The 6,743-nt window shown below is 36.9% G+C and overlaps 1 long non-coding RNA gene across 1 annotated transcript; it reads left to right on the forward strand.

Annotated features, from left to right (window-relative positions):
- The first annotated feature begins 1,511 nt into the window (after nucleotides 1-1,511).
- LOC148197197 (uncharacterized) lies at nucleotides 1,512-6,329 on the forward strand. The gene is made up of 5 exons (XR_015780175.1): nucleotides 1,512-1,782; nucleotides 2,392-2,462; nucleotides 2,539-2,639; nucleotides 2,710-3,083; nucleotides 6,235-6,329. It is a non-coding gene; the product is annotated as an uncharacterized LOC148197197 (long non-coding RNA).
- The last annotated feature ends 414 nt before the right edge of the window (nucleotides 6,330-6,743 follow it).

The raw sequence follows: 6,743 nt of genomic DNA on the forward strand, positions 1-6,743 counted from the left end.
TTAAATATGAGAATCAAACTTATATCATGCTACCACTTTTCAAGAAAAATGTCATTAATTTGATTTCCATGTGCTGGTGACACAAACATATGCTCTTAGTTGAAAATGATTTTTTATCAACAAATATTGGTATTTTATTTTTATCCAAGGATTACATATGTTATAATATTTTAAAGAGTGTTTGTCACAGTTCAAAATAACACTAGGTAAATTGGAACCAGTTTTGTAATTGTTCCCTTGTTGTAAAGGAAGAGTTTCTTGTCTACAATATCAATTGTGCAATTAACCATGATAATTTTACTATGTCTTTCTATTTGTTTTGTTACAAGTGATTTATACATCTTGTGGGAGTCTTCGCAATAAATACTTTGCAACCCAACTAGGAGCGGAGAAAGTAGTTGACTTCATAAAAGGTATTCTTTGAAATTTGTAATTCCATATATTTCTCGTTCATTTTAGAAAAAATTTCGTTATCTACCGATGAGTTATTATGTTTATCTTTTTCACTATGAAATTATTCAAGTTCATTATTGCTCTAAAACTAATTGAATTTTATTGGCTTTAAGAAAGAATAAGATACTTGCTGAAATGGAAACTGTTACCCAGTGTTTGGGTCCACCAATAACTGTCAACGATCAAAATGTAACAAATGTTTGGTTGAAGATGAAAGATAAGGTACAATATTGCATTTGATTTGTTATGTCTTCAAATATAATTAGTTGTAGTAATTGTCCGCAATTGAAAATTGTTTGTCTTATCATGATTTTTCTTTATTGTGTAGCTTGGAGGCTTGAATTATGTACTACTCGATGAAGTCGTAGTTGTTTCCAACGCTACCACCCTCATTATTGGCACTGTTGTGTCCCTCGACTCCCAAGAGCTACTCCTTCAATTGTAGTAGTGACAGATAAGAAATCTTATGTTCTCCTTATGACACTATTTATTTTGAACCAAGAATTGTTTAGCATTGTATGAGTACCATTTGGAGGCATAGGGCGTAGGGCGTAGGGCATAGGCATAGGGCATAGGGCATAGGGCATAGGGCATAGGGCATAGGGCATAGGGCATAGGGCATAGGGCATAGGGCATAGGGCATAGGGCATAGGGCATAGGGCATAGGGCATAGGGCATAGGGCATAGGGCATAGGGCATAGGGCATAGGGCATAGGGCATAGGGCATAGGGCATAGGGCATAGGGCATAGGGCATAGGGCATAGGGCATAGCATAGGGCATAGGGCATAGGGCATAGGGCATAGGGCATAGGGCATAGGGCATAGGGCATAGGGCATAGGGCATAGGGCATAGGGCATAGGGCATAGGGCATAGGGCATAGGGCATAGGGCATAGGGCATAGGGCATAGGGCATAGGGCATAGGGCATAGGGCATAGGGCATAGGGCATAGGGCATAGGGCATAGGGCATAGGGCATAGGGCATAGGGCATAGGGCATAGGGCATAGGGCATAGGGCATAGGGCATAGGGCATAGGGCATAGGGCATAGGGCAGGGCATACGGCTTAAAGGCTTAGGTCAAAGTATGATTAGGGATTAGGCTTAGTATATTAAGACATAAGACTTAGGCCTTAAAGGTTAGAACTTAGTGCTCTGCCATTTGAGTTCAAATTTGTTCTCAAAGTTTGAATTGCTTCAACTAATGGTTTTGTTGTTGTGGTTGTTTTCTTTTTAACATTGCTTACTTGTTGTATTTTGTAGATTTTTTTGAAACGGAAATTTAAGTTTCCGAAAGAGGATGAGGCGCACAAATAAAATCAAAACATTATGGTAGAGATATCTTTTCATCTTTTCATTCAAGTATTCCACTGTGTGATGCATTGCTGTTTATTTACATTTCAGAACATTTATTGTTTATGTTATGCATTCATGAATGATTTATGCATTCATTTTTCATAACACCTCTCTTTGATTTTGGACTTGATTTTTATCTCTTTCTACCTCACCTATACCTTGGCCACATTACAAGCCTTGAATGGAGTCCTATTGATCTCGAGTGTATTTCTAATTCAATTGGTGCGATTAGAAGTTTTCCAAGTTTATGATAGGGTAAATTTGCATAATGTGTTGAGAGTTAAACACCTAGATGTTGAAGTCTGAGGTTATTCTTATATTGACATACTATAGAGAGAGACCGAAACACCTCATATCCTGGGACCGGTGGGTTATGCAATTTTCCACCTTCATTTTAGGGCCATTCAGGATTTGTATGATGTATGCAATTTGATGTCCTGTCTATGAATGAGATTTGTCACAATTGTTGTCTGCATACTTTGATTTTTAAATACTGTCTTCTTGCTTGCATGCATTTGGGATAATTAAGGTTGATTTTTCTTTTCCTTTCTTTTTTTATCTATGGGAAAATTATGAGACTTGTAGTTTACGGGCAAAGGCTATGGATGAAGGGCGATTGTTTGAGAAGCTGAAAGGCCCCCAAAAATACAAATTTAGTATGTTCCTATATTTTTCTATACTGTACTGTTGATAACTTGCCTTTGAATATTTTTAACCTTTGATTTCACGCAGAAATTCAAAAAGATTATATTCTGTTGACTAACAAAGAATATGCGTCAGACATTCCTAAAGATGCCTAATGCAAAGTCAGCTTGGGAGTTGTTTTCTTTTAGGTAGATGTTTTCTTTGGTTGAAATTATTATCCTAATTTTTTTGATTCTGATGTTTCTTTTATTTGTGCAGTGTTTTCACTCCTTAATATCCTAGATCGTGTTTTATGGCATTTGTGAACTCCTCATGAAAAATGAAGATGGAATTTATCCAGGTAATTTTACTTAGTTTCTTTCTTCAACAGACATAGACTGTTGTTGCAATCTTTGGAGCTTATCCATGAGTTCTCTTTTGTAGTAGGAGGGCATGTGCCTTTTCCGAAGGGCATTTGTAAGCTCATTCCAATGTTTTATTGGAGGAAGTCGCTGTCTTAGTCTCTCTTGGACTGTAGCAGTCCACCAGTGCATTGCATATCCTTGAAAACTTAGGGTAGCAAGAGAGACTTTTCTTTTTTCTCCCACTTGATGGCAAGCACAAATTTGCTCTACCTTCATTTCCCAATCTAGGTAAGCCTCAACATTATCTTTTCCATGAAAATGAGGCAATACTACATTAACTTCCTTAGGGGTAGGAGGATTTTCAAATTATCTCCTATGTCTTCTTGATGAAGAAGGTTGATGATAATATTCTCCTACTCTTAAGGCCTCTTGTTCATATTGGGACTCTCCACTATAACTTCTCTCCCTATTTCGGACTTGTTCCTTTCTCAAAAGTTTCAACTCATTTTCAACCATGGCACTATGTAGCTCTCTTTGGACTTTTTCTTGACTTATTTTTCTCTCAATCTCATTGAGTTGATTGACGAGAGTTTGGAATGAAAATTGATCTTTGGGAGGATCACTAATTCTAGGGGATTGTCTTCCAGACATTTTGATGAACTTAAAAGTTTTCTTGAAGTAAAGACTAGAATTTTTTCACTTGAGGACAATATTTCAGGTAAGAGAGGTGAACCGTATAGGTTGCTTAAATACGAAGTCTTGCCTTGCCAAATATATCCCTAGTTACTTACTAAAACTCTTTAAATCAAAATTACCTCTAAATTCATTAAATGTTTAAAGACACACTCAAACTCAAAGAAAACTAGACCCTAAATGCGGACTTCTAAGACTTGGCCTATGCGCTTGCAAAAATTGAAAGAAGTGAGATCTCCTAAGTGAGGCTTGGAACTTTGTATCCAAGACACACTCACTGTCTACCAATTTTATATGAACAATTAAAAGCAAAGTTTGCAAGTGATGGAAGAACACTTGTGAATTCTTCCAAGTCACTTATTTAATGGCCAATTACAAGTATTTTTGCAAGAAATAGAAATGAAACAATCAAGAGAATAGAAAGTAAAAGTGGTGTGCAGCTCTGGCTTCTCTCAAAGGAAGTGAATTTGGTTGATTCACACTAATCTCACAGCTGCTAAGTGAAATATGCTGCTGTTGCAGCAACCAGATTTTATGCAGACCAGTGAAGAACGTGGTTCTGTGCACCAAAAATCAGCCCCAAGGTTGATCTTTCCTTGCTCCAATCCACTCCCTAAGATGCTACCAGTGTTGTGGGACGTTTTGAGATAGTTCTGCACCCAACATAGAGCTCATACAAACCACCAATAATCAATTATTAAGCCAGAAAATCAACACTGCTGCTGCCCGAAAACTGTTAAACCAGAATGCACAACTGTAGTTTTATCAAACAGCTTATGTGCAGGATTTTCAAACAACTTAAATCAATCAATTAATCGGTTTCCAATAAATGGTGGCACTCAAAATGAACTTAGAAAAGGATCTAGAGTGGATTTGAAAAGCAAGAAACAAAGATAAGTTACAGTTATGATCAATTCGAACCCAAATTTAAACTAGGCAAAGTGTTTGACAAAATGCCTGGCAGAAGGCTGAAAAATGTGCATCAGAGTTTTCAAATTTGCTTAGTACAGGTTCAAACAGCTTTTTACAGTGCAGTTTATGGTAAGATTTGAATTGTGCACTTCTTTTAATTCAATTGAACCAAGCTTTTGCTACCAATCTAACATTGAATCTGATGCATTAATCATACCAAACTCTGAATTTTCAAAATCTGCAACTTATATCAGAAAAAGTGTTGAAAATTGGTGGTTTAGATGGTCAATTTGCACAAACGTGTTTGGACTTTCAATTTAATGGTTCGAGCAACTTTAGTTTACCAAATATGACTTGTGCAAGCTGCCAGCAGAGGCTAAATGCTAGCAAATCAAAATTTCACTAGTTCAGTTGCCTTTTAACACCAAATTTTACCAATTCACCAACCAAACTTCAGCTGAGGATTCAAACAAAACTGTAAACAACTTTTATGACTCCAGGACAGCAAATTAAACTTGAACAAGACTCTAGAAATGCATTAAGAGATGTCCAGAAGTGAGTTCTAAGCTGGACAGATTCAAAAATCAGGAAAAGACTCAATCAAAGTGTGTGCAGCTCGGTCCAACTGCTCTAGCAATGAATTCTGGATTCTGCTGACTGGTGCAACCAGTTTTTATTGTTTTAGACAATACAATGTTCATATGGTATGCACACAACGCAGTCCAAGAATTCAAACACAACCAGAAAGCAAATTTCCACACGTTGTAGTTCAGAAAATTTAAAGCAGATTCAAAAACTACATCAATTGGCAGTGCACTGTGATGGAATTCAAGATGCACTTGAGCTCTTTAATCATTGCTCATCTGATGTGCTTCTATTGAAAAACACATCCAGTTTCACAGATTTATCCAGGCACCAAAATTACTCAGGATTTTTGACAAAATTCAAGCAAATCACATGACTGGACAAAACAATGCAGATTTTAAAAAAAAATTAAAAGACTCAAATCAATGAATTGATCCGATTGAAATGATGAACAATAAAGCAATTAAAAGCTGGAACAAACGAATCAACACAATGGAATCTACTGGAATTGAAAAACTTAAGGAAACAGTGCACAGATTCAAGAAAAACACGAAGGAAGTGTTTATGACAGTATGGAATGGGAAGAACACTTAGCTGGAGCGTGATGCAGAACCTAGGCTCTGAATACCACTTGATGAGTTGCTCCAGCAAGAGTGACAGGTTGAATGCAGCGGAAAATGGAAACCAGAGATGGGCAGCGGAGATGCAGAGTGAAAATCAGTTGTATAAGTGATGGTTGAAGAGCTGTTTGGGAGGTTGAAAGCTAGCTCAGGCGGCCTTCCACTGGAAGGAAGCTAGATGAAGAAGGGAAGCTCATTGGAATGACTTTTGGACAGAGTTTAAGGTGCTGAAAATGCATGAGCAGAGTAAAACTCAATATTCTTCAAAAGTGATTACAAAGGAGATCTAGGAGTGAATTTATAGAAGGAATTCAGCTCCTATTTTGGGTATCAACGGTGCTAAAAGATTCCTACAAATGTGGATCTAATGCCACGTGTGCAAGCATAAGGTGGGTGCTAAAGATCTAGAATGAGCACCATATACACGTGCTTTAAAGTGAAGATGGGCTAAGCACTCCTAGACCTTGCACTGGTGCACCTTCATTGCCTGCAATTATGCTTTCCTTGGCTAGCTTCTAGTATTTGACCTTAATTATTTGATGGGCTTGGGCCCAAGTATCATGTTTTTTGTGCAATTGTTCTATTGCAAAGGTTTGATGATTTTGTTGATGTTACTTATGTTATTACAGACATTGGGTCAAAGCAAATGCGGATTCGAACCTGTGCTCCGGATGTTTAGCAGTTTGGATTTACTCAAGCAGAAACTCGAGTTTTACAACTCCCAAGGTAGATTATTGTCTATCTATGCTAGTACTCTGACATTTTTATCATGCACTCTCATTATTTTTGTCATTTATTTTGTTTGTTTGAGATAAGCTATATACAGAGTTGTAGTTTTATCAATTGTTTGTCCTACTAATGTTTTGTTCAATGTAAAGCTGTGTTCAGTTGGAGATCAAATTTTTATTATGTTTTGTGAGGCTAACTTGGCCTAAGTCTATTGGCAAATTGAGAGAGTTTAGTGTAACTGACTTGCTAATTGTTTCTTGTGCAGATTACTTAAACTGGAGCGCAATCAAGATAACAAAAGAGAAAATTTCTATTGCATTTACTTCAACTTTTAAAATTGTTTACTACTACGACATTCACTTCCAATTTTTTAAATTTGTTTGCTGATTTATATTCTTCATTTCCATTT

The sequence above is a fragment of the Vigna umbellata genome, chromosome 6 (assembly GCF_029865625.1).
Source record: "Vigna umbellata cultivar VRB3 chromosome 6, Vumbellata_1.0, whole genome shotgun sequence".
NCBI classification, from domain to species: Eukaryota; Viridiplantae; Streptophyta; class Magnoliopsida; order Fabales; family Fabaceae; genus Vigna; species Vigna umbellata.